Consider the following 16,024-nt stretch of genomic DNA (forward strand, 5'->3'; position numbering starts at 1 on the left):
CCCACCCCCCCCCCCCCCCCCCCCCCCCCCCCCCCCCCCCCCCCCCCCCCCCCCCCCTCCCCCCCCCCCCCACCCCCCCCCCCCCCCCCCCCCCGCGTTTTTTAGATTAAAATCATAAAAATATCAAATAAAAGTAAGCTAAGTAAATAATGTTAAAGAGTATAGCAAGAAAAAATATAGGGACGGGAGCTGTGTTGATACAGAATGAAAGCAATTCTTATTTTGGTTTCTAGAAAGTCGATTTTGGGAAAGGGACTGAGAATCTTATTTTTAAGAGTAATTTTAGTGAAATTTGAATAAATAACCAAAAGTGAAAATAATTGGTATCGCTTTAAGTGTGGGAGTAGGTTTATAGGAATGTAGGGTCAGAGGGTGTAAAAGGAAATGAAAATGAATAAGATTGGAAGAGAAGGGAGATTGTGATAAGAAAGAATCTTGATTACAGCTTTCGCCGGGGCAGAGAAGAATTTCGTCCTAATCAATTATGATCCCTGATATTTGAGTGATCTATTTTCCCTATTGCTGCTATAATCAGCCTCTCAATCAATTTACAAATATCAGTTTTGTCTACTAAACAAAATTAACTCAACTAAGGTAAAATACTAAAAATAGCTTCAATTATCTATAAAACTGAGACTGGGATAGTTAGTTGCTCATTGGATTTTCTCTATCACTGAGTCCAATTAACTTCAATATATTTAATAAGAGACGGCGAACTATAAACAATTAAGCTTTAATAATCCTCTAAAAAGCTAATTAATTAACTTGAGAAGTACATTTTAATTATTCATATAAGTTAATTGGTTTGTATTTTTACTGTTATAACATTTAAATACGTCCACCTAAGATATGTTTGATGTTTGACGAATATAATTCTCTGTTAAGTAGGAATAAATATGTTTATTGTATGTGTTCAGTTATGTTTATCTCAGGTATTAAGTGAGAAATACCGGAAGTAGCTTAATCTATTTGGGTGCCTACATACGCTCAGTGTGGTTTGCGTTTCTACACTCCACCTCGGGAATGTATTGTTGTCTGAAATGTTGTTACGGACGTATTCAGACATTGATCAAATGATCGAAGTTCTGTCATATGACTGTACTAGCTTTTAATGATGCAATGTATTTTAATTTAAAAGCCTTGCATTGTTCGATGGCGTGATCCTTATTTAATCAATTGATACCGGATGTACCAGATAAGTAACTAGTCGATGGAAATGGTGTGAATACAGCTTAATTAGTCTTGTCGTGCTTGTTTCAATACGGTGGTAACAATTTTGGTCCCTATCATCTTGACAAGTACAAATTTAATCTACCGGTAAACAAGTTTAATGACATAAGTCGTGAGTAAATCAATTTTATGACGATACAGAAATAACATTGATTACTAGTGTGGGATTAGGTGTGGGGAGCATGCTGCATCTCAATTATATAGGTAAACATATTAATTTATATTTAGGTTATTCACTGTCGTATAGACTAAAGTATCTCTTAATAACATTTACCCATAACTATAGTTAGTATTTTACTTATTATTTTGATACTATAAATAATCCTTTTTAATTATAACAAATGATAACAAACATTCACTACCCGTAAAGGGTTTTGAACCGATTTCAAAAAGGTGGAGTTATACAATTGGAATTGTTTTTATGTTAATTTTCTAGTATATTCATCGATGTCTTGCACTTCAGCTTTTCACATATTGAACAACTATCTGATGAAGAAATCACTTTGGAAGTTTTCAATATAAAATCGTATTGAGAAGCCAGACAAGCTAACTGCGGAGATGTGGTTTTTCTTACAATTACTTCGACTTGCCTCAGAATCGATAGGAAACATTTTTTGTGATTGGCTTTTTAACGAAATCTCTATTGGAGGAAATATAAAAAATCCATCCTGGAAAGGCAGGTAGGATTCAGTGCGGAGATTAGAATTTACTTATTCACTATAAGTTACAGCAGAGCTGCTGTGGGAAGTTTCCAGGTCTACGTGAAGTTCCAACAAACGCTTCCGTAGCAATCCATTGAATCAAGGATATGGAGCAACAAGACGGTATGAGTTGCCGAGAAGTTGTTTTATTCCGTTGAATATAACTTAACAGATGATAAGAAATATAACGTCGTTCATATATATCATTCGCTTGAATGACATTCGCATTTGAAGCAGTGTCTTAGATGGAAAGGCAGGAAAATATAAAGTGGAGAAAGAGATTAGAATATCTTTTAGTGACTATGACTTATTTTAGGAGTGTTTAACATGCCAAAAAACTGTTTTATGGTGTCCCTGTTTTTCAACAGGAAATCGTGTACAGAGCCGTGAGTAACTGCTATTTGTATGGTAAAGTGTTCAACTTGACAAGGTAGGTTAAGCCTAATTATTAACTGTTTAAATAAATAAAAAATCATTACTATATATCTTAGACGAATTTACGACTTACCTAAAAAAATAACTCGTATAGCGAAATTAAATCATAAATAGAAAAGTTTAATCAGAGAATAAAGGACATAAAGAACATATCATAGTAAAACTCGAACCATTCGTAAGTATTTGCATGAAAATGTTTTAATTATAAACTTAACTAACAGTTATAGCAAATACCTAAAATACTATAGAAAATCTCTTATACAAATTTTAAGACGAAATAAAAACCATTATAATAACATGACTGAGAACTAAGAATAGGATCGCAAATTATTATGAGAGAGGAAATTAATGCAGGATTGAACAAGCTGTGCACGTGACTTCCCAACTTAAGTGGAAAATTAGCTTCGAAAAGTGATGGCGGCTAATGTAATTAAGCTTTATCCAAGACTTTACAATCTTGCATCTCCAAGTCTGTATCTTACAATCATTTGTCACGAAAACATTTGAAAACACAACTACTATTAGAAGAGCAACAAAACATTTGTTGATTAACCCTTTATATACTACATTAAATCCTACCATCGGGAAGATTTTTAGTTAATAATTTAAAAATAATAATTACAATGTTTTGTCGCATATTTCATTGTAATAATTTACCACTTATATTGTTTGGGAACACCATGATTAATTTGGCATTTTATCTACTATTATACTGCATATGTATTAATAATGTGTAGTATGGTATGTTTTAAATGTTCACATTGATCCATTCTTAAGACCTTAAATCATACCGAATAGGTATTACGATACATGGATAACACTTGTAAAATATCATGTAGCCGGAATGTTGTATAATTCAAAGAACAAAATTATAGAACATAAAAAATATTGAAATCTAAAGAAGAGAACTATGAACTATGAATTATGTTTTTCATAATTCAGTGTGTTATTAAAAGTACCACTATTATATTTTTACTTTTAAGCTGGCGAGTTAAATGCATGTTAGTGTACAGCATTAGTAACTGCTAACATACTTGCAAGTATTAGGAAAAAATTCTAACACCACAATAAACAGTTTGTAGATTTTAATTAATTAATTGTACAAAATTCTCAGCCAATTTACAAACCATTTATAATTCGATTTGCAATATAAAAAATATATTAAGTTATTAGCTTAAAATTAACACTAAATACAAGCTGTAGAATTTTCCACAAAAAAGGTAAATTGAATCGAAGAAAGAAGAACATATGTCACCCACGACAAAATTTAGTCTGTGTAAACAAAGGGTATAATATCAATCAGACATCAGTTTATGAGAATCCATCCGCTATTGGGAAATATTTCGTTTTTCCTGGTGGATACTAGTATTAATTTTTCGCTTGAAGTAAGTATATCAAGAACACTTTTATTATCTTTTATAATTCTAAACTTATATAATTGCACATAATTACAAAAAAAGCAATAAATCAACGGTTGTGCTGAAAAAAAAAACATATTCATATAATTGATCTAAATATTTAGGGAACTTCCGACTAGAAGAGGAACGGAATTATTATTGGACGCGTTTCAAAGTGCTCCACTTAAGTGACCATTACGAGAGAAATATTTGGAGGGTTCTGAAGAGCCCTCTGCTGGCATGTCCCCTGATTGGCAGGAATTGAGAACATCAGCTGACAACAATATTAGTCCCGTTCTCCAAAAGTAGTTGAAATAAAAAATAATTGTTCATAAAAAATTAGGTATTCCTCCATACATTCTTAAATAAAAGACTAGGCCTATGCAACTAAATTGTTATATCATGAGAAACAAAATAAAGATCCTTCTTATTTAAGTACGGTTTTATTATTTAAGCTAAAATTTTAAACACCTTCTTTCCACTCTCCCGAAATTTTTTCAGATAATAATATAGACTCATTATTAGTTATTATTGGGTAGTACGATACATGGTACTCGTAAATACTCAGAGCGGTTAAAAATCAATTAAAAATAATTGGTTGAAAATAATAAATATAAAATCTTTCCCTGTATTATCTAATACGAATATAAAATTATATTGACATGACGAAATAAAAAAATTCTAAAATATATAACTGCAAATACAAATGGATTTCTAACAATATATTTAAAATAAATGTTATACGTCAATATACAATAAGTATGTTTATAAATAAATAAACAAAAAAAAAAATGTTTGTATTTGCGTATTATTTTGGTGCATGTTGGTTATTATATTGTATTTAAGCATGGTTTTAAGCATACTGGTAGTATATTAAAAAAATATAATGCACAAAAATGCATGACTTCCTTAAGCAATACAATCTGATAAGAGTATTAAGTTATAATACAACAGTTTGTATTATAAACCTACAATAACCGACAATGAATCGGGTTTTAAATCCGAAATTTAGAAAATAAAAGGAAGAGGTATTAAACGTAATTCGTTGTGTTTGACCAATGCTGTGACACAAACACTAAGGAAAGTTGCTGGCGTTGTGATAAACCCGAGCTCTATGTAACTATTATGAGTTCAAGTTATACATGACGTCAAATATGAACTACGTATTTCTGTGTAGACAATCCGTTTCTATATACCTGACATTGTGGTAACAAATGCATAAATAGAATGCAAATATCTCTGTGAAAGTAGACATTGCATATAACTGCCATATCTAATATTATCAATGGCTGACCTAACGCAGAACTAAAGAGTTCTGTTGCTTGTTTGGATTTTAACATCAGTTTATTATAAATTATGTTTGCGATACATGGTACAGAATTTGATTATCTAGCAGTTTATAAGATGATATATTATCCAATGTTAAAATAATGTTACCACTTTAAATACTCTGATTACACACTACTCAGTAACAAACGATGGAAGTAATAATTGTTAAGATTACAGAAATGTATTAAACATGTTATTTTGAGTAAAATCTGAGAATAATAAAAATAAGCCACATTTTAAATATAATTAATTTAAAATGAGAATATTACTAACTGATTAAAACTAATTGCCAATATAAAACAACATTTAGCACAGCAGCACTAACTAAAAATTGCCGCACAGAACTCGGGTAACACTAAACACATGGCTGTTTCACTTCGGGCTATCAGTGACCCAGTGGATATGGTTTTAACATTACATACATGTGTTCAGGGCACTGGAGTTCCATGTAGATGCAAGCCCTTAGAAGAGGTGAGGGAATATAAATATATTTAGGGGTTATTTTTGACAATAGGCTAAGTTGGAGGAGACATGTTCAATATATTAATAGCAGGTTGCGCAAGTGTATTTTTTATGTTTTCTAACTTATCTCGTATTCTAAATTTTTTCCCAAATTAAAACTGTTTATTATGCTTACGTTCAATCAATTATACAATACGGAATAATTTCTTGGGGAGGGGCCTTTCTTTCAAAAATTCAACCAATTCAAATAACTCAAAAAATCTATAATTAAAGCCGCGTTAAAGAAACCAATCCGATATCCTTCAGATTTTGTTGTACTCTGAGTTTAAAGTGCTTGATGTCAGACAACTTTATGTAAAACAACTAATGTTATACGCTTTTAAAAACAAATTTCAGTTTTTAGAATCAGCAAACCATAAGTATTCTACACGTTTTCAAAGTAGTATAGGTATATACACACCAAAAATCTACAAAACAATCAACACAACAAACTCATATTATATAGCTCACGTACTCTTCCAAAATATTCCTGATGAGCTAAGAAATATTGAAAATATTAGTTTTCAACTGTATAAAAACAAAGTATGCAAATGGTTAGTAGAAACAGGAAGGGAAAATACTAGTGCCATAACTACGTCTGTATACAATTTTTAACAATAGCTGAGTCGTTTTCCTTTTCTTTAAAAAGACCTTGAATGTTTAAGTTTGATTGATTTAACTAACAAAACACCGTAAAAAAAGAAAATTGTTGGTTTGTGTGGATATGCGTGAGTGTGCTAGCATGTGTGGGGTTTTATACAAAGGATAAATAAAAAAAAAGGAATTTAGTTAGTATTGCACGAGTGGTGTGTGTGTGTGTGTGTGTGTGTGTGTGTGTGTGTGTGTGTGTGTGTGTGTGTGTGTGCGTGCGTGTGTGTGTGTGTGTACGTGCGTGTGTATTTGAATGAGTGTTTTGCAAGGGGGAGGGGTATTAGGAGAATAAATGAGTGTGTGAGTCAATCCAATATTGCTTAGAGTATGTACAATTAGTCTATATTGATCAATTTCAATATTTCTTTCCTTGATTGTATTAAATACTATATTCGGTTGAGACACACTCTAATCTATAGTAATGAATTATTAATTTTAATTTATTTTGTATTCAATTTCAGTAACTTTTGTTTATTTGTATTTTATATATATATATATATTGTTTATTGATTTCAAACTCAGCCCTCACACACAGGCTTAGCCCATGTGAGGGCTCTCTCTTCACATAACTTATATATATATTTGTGTTATATTTTAAGTTCATTTATTTTACATATTCACAAAATGTAATTAGTGATGTTTTGAGAGAAATAAAGCTATTCTATTTATTCTATTCTATTCTATTTAACAGCACAAAATGTCTGCCACACAATCCTCACATAGACGCAAAGTCTATTCTCTCGTAAGGTGAAAGGCGCGTAGGAGCAATCATTGATATTCATATGATTTATGTTCTGTTCAAACCCTTGCACTGTCTTAAACATTTCATGAGATATGTATATCTCAACTGAATAATAATTGCAAATATCATTGTTAAGATATGATTGATACGAATCACCAGTTCTTGTATTTACGACTCTCGAATTTATTGTCAATAACTGATGGCCTTATTTATTACTGAACAATTACCACGGGTCAGGCAGGCGAACTACTTGCAAAGACTGCAATCAGGTGGGCTAGCTCAGCGTTTCTTGACTCGGTTATTTTGTGGTGATTGTTGATTTTGCTGTGATTTCTGTGTACACTAGAACTCGCCAATTGCACCGATATCTATTTTCTGTACACAGGTAACAGATAAGAGCGTTTAATGCATAATGCAGGCTATCAATATTTACAGCATTGGAATTTATTGCATTAAATAGAATGTACTTTATAGTATGTGTTTCCCCAAACATAGAATGCGGAAAATATGATTCTAGATACATAAGTACAGCAAACCATAGGCCTATTGTCACTGTTGACGGTTTTACTCGGGCTGTAACAAACTTTACTTGATCTACTTGCACATATATCACGGTTACAGTTGATATTGGTAAATAACAGTAAGCTATACAAAGAAATAATTTAGATTTCTGGCTAAGGAAGATGGAAGATATAAGGCAGAGGTTTAAGTTTATACCAAAGTAAATCTCCGGCTACACATTTAAATTTAGGTTGACAACCAATTGTCGCTGCTATGGCAATCAGTGCCTGAGATCTAATTGAATTTATGGCTTTGTGAATTTATAGGTTGGATAACCATGAATAACAATAAGAGTAAACAATTAATATAATTCATCTTTCCACTTCTTGTACTCAACAGTAGAATTTAAATCTTTTAAAAGTATTGCATCACATTTTAGATTGACATTGTTTTTAAAGCAGCGTTCCATCAGCGTTATAAAAATTTTCCTTAAAAACATAATGTATCTTCATTTGTATATTTTGAAACAACCGCTACATACTGTTTAATGCTGCGGCAAGGAAGAATTTCTGTAACCGTATGCCTGTGCCGTATTTCTTATAACAGGAATGCACACGCCTTATGTCAGGAAATTTACTGCATTAATGGTAGTATGAGATTATATGTTTAGTTATATATTGTGTGTGTGTGTGTGTGTGTGTGTGTGTGTGTGTGTGTGTGTGTGTACGTACGTGTCTGTGCCTGTGTGTTCCTATTCCACAAAAGACTGCATAGCATGCAGCTACTGACAGCACAGATTTATTGATGACAAAATGTCGTATTGTCAGTTTAATGCTTGGATAATGTTATCCTCTCCTGACTCACCATACGTTAGCATAACTGTGATATATTGTATACATTTATGTGCTTCCTATTCTTCAGCTTATAGAGTAACTTGATTAGAGTGGATTATAGCACATCTAATATGTCGTTTTTTGTATTCTGAAAAATGTACATATGTAAGTCTAGGTTTTTAATACCAATATTTATTTTTTTCCGAATGCTTTATAAATCCGTTTATGCAGCAATGCTAAACCCAATCTTTTTTAAATTATTAACTTATATATTATACGACGCATAATCAAAAAAGATTTACTGAAAGCCCAATCAACCAAATAGTGGATAACACATCAAAGTATTGTGGTCTTTTGCCAAGGTATAAAATGACAATACAGCTGTTCTTAGCATTAAATAAATAAATAAACAAAAAGGCATTTAGGACAAAAACAATAAACAATAATATACAAACGATAAGTACGAAGAGTGCCAGTGGTTGCATAATAATGTTGGTAACCTCGTTTGATTATTAAGGGTCCTGCTTGTAGACAAACGGATTACAATCACGCACGTTTTATTATACGACATTATAACACGTGTGATCGTGTGATGAAAGTTATGTTGAAGTATTGGTCGCAAAAACTTTTGTTACTTTCTGTCGACTTCCGGAGACATTTCCATGAATACAACGATATCTGATTAAAAAATATTTTAACTCACAATTCACTGTAGTTATAAATGTTAACACAAGTACAAAATGCACTAAAACATACTTCAATGGGGACTTAGAGAAGTTGGTTATTAAGTTATAATTTACTTTATTAGTAATAATAATTGTTCTATTACGTAGGAAAATCATTGCGTTCATGATCTTCTAAGTACTGATTTGATATAATTAAACACATGTAGTTTTACGTCACTATCCGCACAACGAAAACTGAGTTAAATACAGCTTAATATTTTCCAGTTGGAGAAGGCAGACCGCCGTAAATCTGGCATTTGGCTACTTTCATAATACCGCATATTAGGGGAGCTTCCAGGGTTAATTTATGAATAAATGTGAAACAATAAATCTGCCGCTGTGTCGCACCACTCTGGGGCTTATTTGCGATCCTTTACTTAATATCCATACCTATTTTAATGTATTGTAATGTATGAAATATTCAAGGAAATACGTTTAAATCATTTAAATAGATTTTACGTCATTACAGTCATTAGATTTTACGTTTTCTCAAAAAAAGTTTTTTTCTTCTTTCAACTAAAATAAATTAAATTAAATTAAAGATAACTCGTTGTTTCCAAATTAAAATCGGAATAAGGATTTTACATTCATATAAAAAATTGCCAAGTCAATACAAAATAAAATCTACTAGACTTTTTACAAGCGAAGCTAAATGAAAACTGAACTAAAACTTGCTGAAACTTTCTTCGTATCACATATTTAAAATCACCTGTTACTGTTAGTACAGACTCAAAGTTCAAACTGATTTGACTCAAATTCAAACTCAAATTAAATTGATTTGATCGTAGTATTAGGAGTAACCTTTAACTAATTTTAAAATTGAAAATTTTTCTTGAAAAATACTAGCAAAAACATTTATTCTCTTGAAACTTGCGTTAGCTAATTAGTGAATTTCAAATCTTCTTTATTCGTCTTTGTATCAAAATAATATAATATTCCTGTAAAAGAAAGCTAACATTAGTAACTGACAACAAAATTCCAATATGAAATTCCGAAAATATGAATTCGATTATAAAAGAGCTAATTAAGCAACATCTCACTCAGACTCGCAGAAGAATATAAAATGGAAAATAACCAATAATTTTATTCGCAAAAAACGCCGACATGCGCGTGTCGGAGATTTTTATACTGACCCTTTCCCCCCCTTCCACTAAAAAAATTATCTTAATACCGACGCATTTCATTGGTCACCGTCTATTCAATCACAAGGCTAGAGAAATTAAATGTCTACTGACAAAAACGCCTACTTTAATACAGTTATCAAAGTCTAGATAAACTTCTATCTTACTGTACCATTCTTACACTCGCGGGCCCTATCTTGAGAAATTACGTCATTTATTTTACCTTTATTTTCATAACACAACTTAAATTCTAAAATATTTTTCACATACATGTCTCCCAAAAATATTTTTTAAATGAATTTTAATTTAACTATGTAGCAAATGCTACAGTAACCGTGCTTGGGATTAAATAGAATATAAAATTGGCTAATATGTTAATGTTTTAAGACAGTAATGCATACGTTAAAGCCCGGTGTCTTAATACTCCTACGATACGTAAAATATGTGGGCAAGAAAGTAATTTGATCAAAATAAAGGTAGATACAAAATAACGAGAATGTGTGAAATAAGTAATGGCAGCAATGGCTGTTGGCAGCATTGCGGGTCCATGATTGTTAGCGAGTAATAAATCCGTCATTTCAATAAGCATTGATCAGTGAAACTTAAATAACTTGCATTAGCCATAAAAAGTTTTGTAAATACAATAATAGTTGATAATTTATTCCGTTCCGTCAAAACACGAGATAAAACACGTAATTTAATTGAAAGTTACTGCACTTAAGAAAAAAAAACCAATGGAACGACAAAGTGTGCGGTCTCTAGTGAACACTGATATTGTACGCGAGTCTGTCTTACGGAGCTCAAAGCTACAAATTGTGCAATAATTGAAGGACATACAGTTACTGGATTGAGATTCTGTAAACAAATGATAACATAAACAATGACGATGAATTTCTAAGTAATTTGTGCGTGTTGGTTGAGGCATATTTTCATTTCACAGGTCATGGGAATAGCCACTACCGGGACTGGGCAAACATAAATCCTAATGACATTCAAGAGTGCCCTATGGTATGGTGTTTCATCATATATAGAATTATCGGACCAGATCTTTTGCAAATGAACATTGAAACACAAAAACTGTCAAATGCCCATCGTTATGTAGAGGTGTGTCAAAATTTTGTTACACCTGCCCTGAATAACTTTCCAAATGATCAAGAAGCCTGATTTCAACAGGACACACTGCATGTCAATCAATGGCATGTGTACGGGATTTGATCGTTAACCGTGTGATCTCACGATTCGGTAACATTCCCTGGCTCCGAGACCGCCAGATTTATTCGTTTGTGAGTTTTTCTTGTGAGGCTATCTCATGAGCAAAGTCTGCATGACTCGACTAAGAACCCTGGATGAGTTAAAACAAAGGATTCGGGATGAAATAAACAATACCCAACTGATAACGCTAAGGTCAATGGGAAAACTCCACAACAGGTTTTACGTATATATTCGATACCTAAAGCACTCAATTAAAAAAGAAAAGAAATGTTCAAAGCTTCGTAAATGGTTGTTTATTTTTACACCAAGCAAGGAATTGTTACATTTCATATATTGCTTCATATATTTTTATTTGATATCACACAGCAATGTGATTAAGGGTTTATCCATTCTTAGATTATTTACAATAATATTTAGTTCTGCATTTCAATACATGTTTCAAGATGATAAAATCTTCGAAAAAGGGTTGCTATATTATAAAACTTTAGGCTTTACTTAATTTTATTATTCTCAGGTAATTTTAAAAAGATTTTTATATTAATAGTGGGTTTAAAAATATATAGATGTTGAAAATTTCCTAAATAATTGTTTAAATACCTATAAAGTGTATGGTAATACAAATGTTATTGAATTGAATTTTATTATTAGATTACTCTTGTGAAATCATTAGTGAAGAAAGCTTTCTGTGTAATATTCCTGATTAGGATTATAGTCCCCAGATGATAATAATTTGTACTCACAGTAAAAACAAATTCGGCGTCTCACAGTGAAGAGTCCGAGCCAATATGTGAAATATGACGCTGTTTACACAAGCGAGGTTTGTTGTGGTAAATTACCATCATAAATCTCACTGTTCATCACAAAATTGTCAAAACTTAATCATAAATATTTTGAAAAGAGGAATCGGGTGATTACTTACTAACGTCAAAAACTTTGTGATTTCTCCAGTTAAATTATGTCAGTAATATAGTTGAACCGTATGTAATACTGCATGACATGAAAAGAACAAAGGCTAATTATGCAGATTCAGTATATTTTGTTACTAATAAACTTATATAATGCCCTTGACCTTTTTTCTTGAAAAGTTTCGAGGTAGTAATATATTATTAAACTAATATAACTGTCAATTATCATATAGTAAAGTGCTAAAATTATTAGTGTAATTACTATGGTTTTGGAACAACATGGAATTCTAATGGGTGACACGATTGTGTATTACCAACGTATATTTCACTTATTCTACTTTGTGGATCTCTGTGTCGGTTGTCGACTTTGACTAAAAGATTCCATTTAAGATTTGCCAATACAAGACAGTTGGAGACTTAAGGAACGGACGAGGTATAGAATATACGTCAGTTCAAGGTGACAGTTGATCTTGTTGTTGTGCGCTGGTTTAAAAAATATATACACTCTGGGTAATACCCGGTTGGTTCCAGATCGATCTCAGTGTCGGTATTCTACAGTTTATCCTGTATTTGTGTGCTGGTTATAACATATATTCGACTTGTTCTCTACTACAATTCAACTATTTTATTTGTTTCTGGTGTAGTTACCGGTGGCTTTGCCCTAATAAAAAACCAGGACATTGTAACCATATACCTTTAAATTACATTCTAAAATTTGAAATGGAGTGTTTAAGTGAACAAGGGCGTATTATGATCCTGATGATGCGAGGCTACGGAGACTGGGTGAGATCTCAGAATCGTATTCGGACGTAACACCAGAACCAACAACTCAGTCCAGCGCGATATACAGCCACCATTTCCATAACATATCTTGCCTTATTTTTAGGATCGTTTCAGTTTAACTCAAATACACTCCTAGCTCAATTTATGAAGCACCCAGTATCCTCCAGAAACGTAATGAATTATAATGTTTTATATCGAATTGCCAATATATGTATTGTAGCAGTGTATCATCAGATTAAATATACTATTTTCAAATTTAGTGCTCACCGATCAGTTTGTGGAGCGACGAGTATCATTCAAAACTTATAGGCTTTTATACTTTTTACTATCGTTTTTTGACCTATATTAGGTGTTATATATTTCATCAGTTTTATAAGAAAAACATGCAAACAATACGAAAAGAATTTTTTTAAGTGTAAATATAAAAAGACTAAAACGTAATCAACTAATTACAGGTTTAATTTTTATGCGGGTCTTGAATAACAAATTTTGTTAAAAAAGCTGCAATTTAAAATTGTAGAACTTAACTCTATACATTTACATAAAACGTAAGGCATAATATACTATAAAGTTCTTCAAAATTAATTTGGTCCATTAAGTCCTACCTTGTTACTTTTAATAAACAATAATATATTCAGTAATATTATTATAATGATGTATAGTCTTTATTTAAATCGTTACTGTTAAAACAGTGGAGTTTTAAATACTTATGTAGTATTTTTACTTAACGATTTCAGTTCCTTCCTTTTAAATTTTTTGTTGGCTAAATGAGTCAAAGTAAATACTATCTACTATAATATCTGTAAAACTTAACTTAGTATTTATTAAAAGTACAAACAGTATAAAGCGATTGAGAGAAAAGGAGTTTTAACAGAAGAAGTCCTAAAGGAAGCAGATATCAACTCAATATCAGTTTTGCTAACGAAATGTTACATTTATACAGAGTATTGAGAGTAGGAAAACTGTCTGTGTATTACATTGTGTTTCCGTTATATAACATTTTAATAATGTAAGCTATTAGGTTTCTTCAATTGTTGCCTTTAAAATGTAATGACCCTATCTACTAAAGATATTTATGACGTAAACGTACTGACTAGTTAACGTGGTAGACAGAGTAGTGAAATTGAATACTAAGATTGTTATTTGGTCACAAGAAGTGATAATCTCTAAAAAAAGTCAGAATTTAGCAATGTAAATATTCTGGTTCAACTATGCCTTACTCTTAAGAATGTTTAGATTTAGTTGTTGGACAGTGCGGGTACGATACAGTGGTCGATCCGAAACATTTGATTTCTATCAAAGATAATATATAAGATTATTTCATTTAGGATAAGTATCTCACGGGTTTTGAACATTAATATTTCACATCTAAACTGAAGTATGAACAGTTAAAAATTCATTTATAGAATCCAGGGGTAGTCTGAGTTGATAGGAAAGGTTTAGGGCAGCAAGCATAGGGGAACTAATATGATACCAGTCCAATATTAGGTGGAAACGAGAACCAGCATGTAATAGCAACCTGAAGGTGCCGCTGATCCTGGCTTTGTGTGGACTTTAATATTGCGATAATACGTCGAGATTGATCTCGAGAAGAAAGCACTTAGTTATCTGTGTGAACGTGTGGTCGATACTCTGGTTATTAAAATCATTTATAGGTAATACTGACAACGGAACAACTTACAAATACTTTATACGTATTTTCTGTACGAGATTATCAATGACAGTTGGTAAACAAGTATCAATGAATACAGGCTGAATACTACGTTTATGTTAATAGTAATTTACTAGTTACAAAGTAAATATTGTTATTATTAATCTGTAGTTTTATGTGGCTTAGTTGAATGCTAACCGTAGTGAGACGTTTTTAACTTTAAGATTAAATATATGACTTTAAATTAAATTAGCTGAATAAGTTTAATTAATCGGTTAGTTTCTGAATATATATGCTTAAATATATTTTCTTTTTCTTTGGTTATAGCTATATTGTTATAATCGACTTTGCATAACTAATGGTAATGGTTTTGTTAAGTTTTTGTCCATACCGTAGTATTACTACAGTATTATTAAATATATGATTGCCAACTGCTAGTGAAAAAAAGTAAAACATTTTTTGTGTTCTCGAGTAGAATCATAATTAAGTTCACTGACAATTAGTGTTATGAAATTCTTTCATTTATACAATTCTTAGTATTCAACATGATAGTTGTCATGGGGTGGGAGATCATGAGCCTAATCATGATTTTGTGTGGTTTTACGTTTGAATTTGGACTAAATATTAATGAGTACTAAACAATTTGATGCCCAGTCCTTTTTTTAATACTGTCCTATCGGCTACAGTTTCATAGTATTTTAAATTGAGAAATCAAAATACCGTATGCACTATCCTAATGGAGCAAAGACATTCTTATGCTATTTTTAACATATCCCATCAGTATTATCTAAATGAATGAATAAAAACGGTAGACCCATGAATCAGACTTATGTAAATAGTATTGCAGGTAATGACCAGTTGTGACCACACTGGACATTCGGACATTTTCCATTGTTCAGTAATACAAAAATTAGTAAAAATACTTTTAGAGATCTTTAATCTGATCTCTTCCTCAGGTGAATGACTACCAAACATTTAACTACAATCTAGGTTAAAATAAACAAATTACACCAGAGCGTTGTGACACGCATAAGCCAGGAATCACAAGAACCACGTTATGTGTCAACTACATGCACAGTAAATTTAAAATATGAACAGGGTAAACAACACTCAGCACCTCTTATTATAGCTAAATTATTAGAATACAGGTCACAATAGATCTGTTCTCATCGACACACCAAACTCGTAGAGCTGATAAGAGGCCAATGGTAAATGGCGATTTTCATGGCATAAACAAGATGACGGCAAAAAAAATTATCAGTGATGGGAATTTAATGGTTATAAATTTACAGTTAAATCCAATTGTT

Source organism: Homalodisca vitripennis, chromosome 1 (genome assembly GCF_021130785.1).
Source record: "Homalodisca vitripennis isolate AUS2020 chromosome 1, UT_GWSS_2.1, whole genome shotgun sequence".
NCBI classification, from domain to species: domain Eukaryota; kingdom Metazoa; phylum Arthropoda; class Insecta; order Hemiptera; family Cicadellidae; genus Homalodisca; species Homalodisca vitripennis.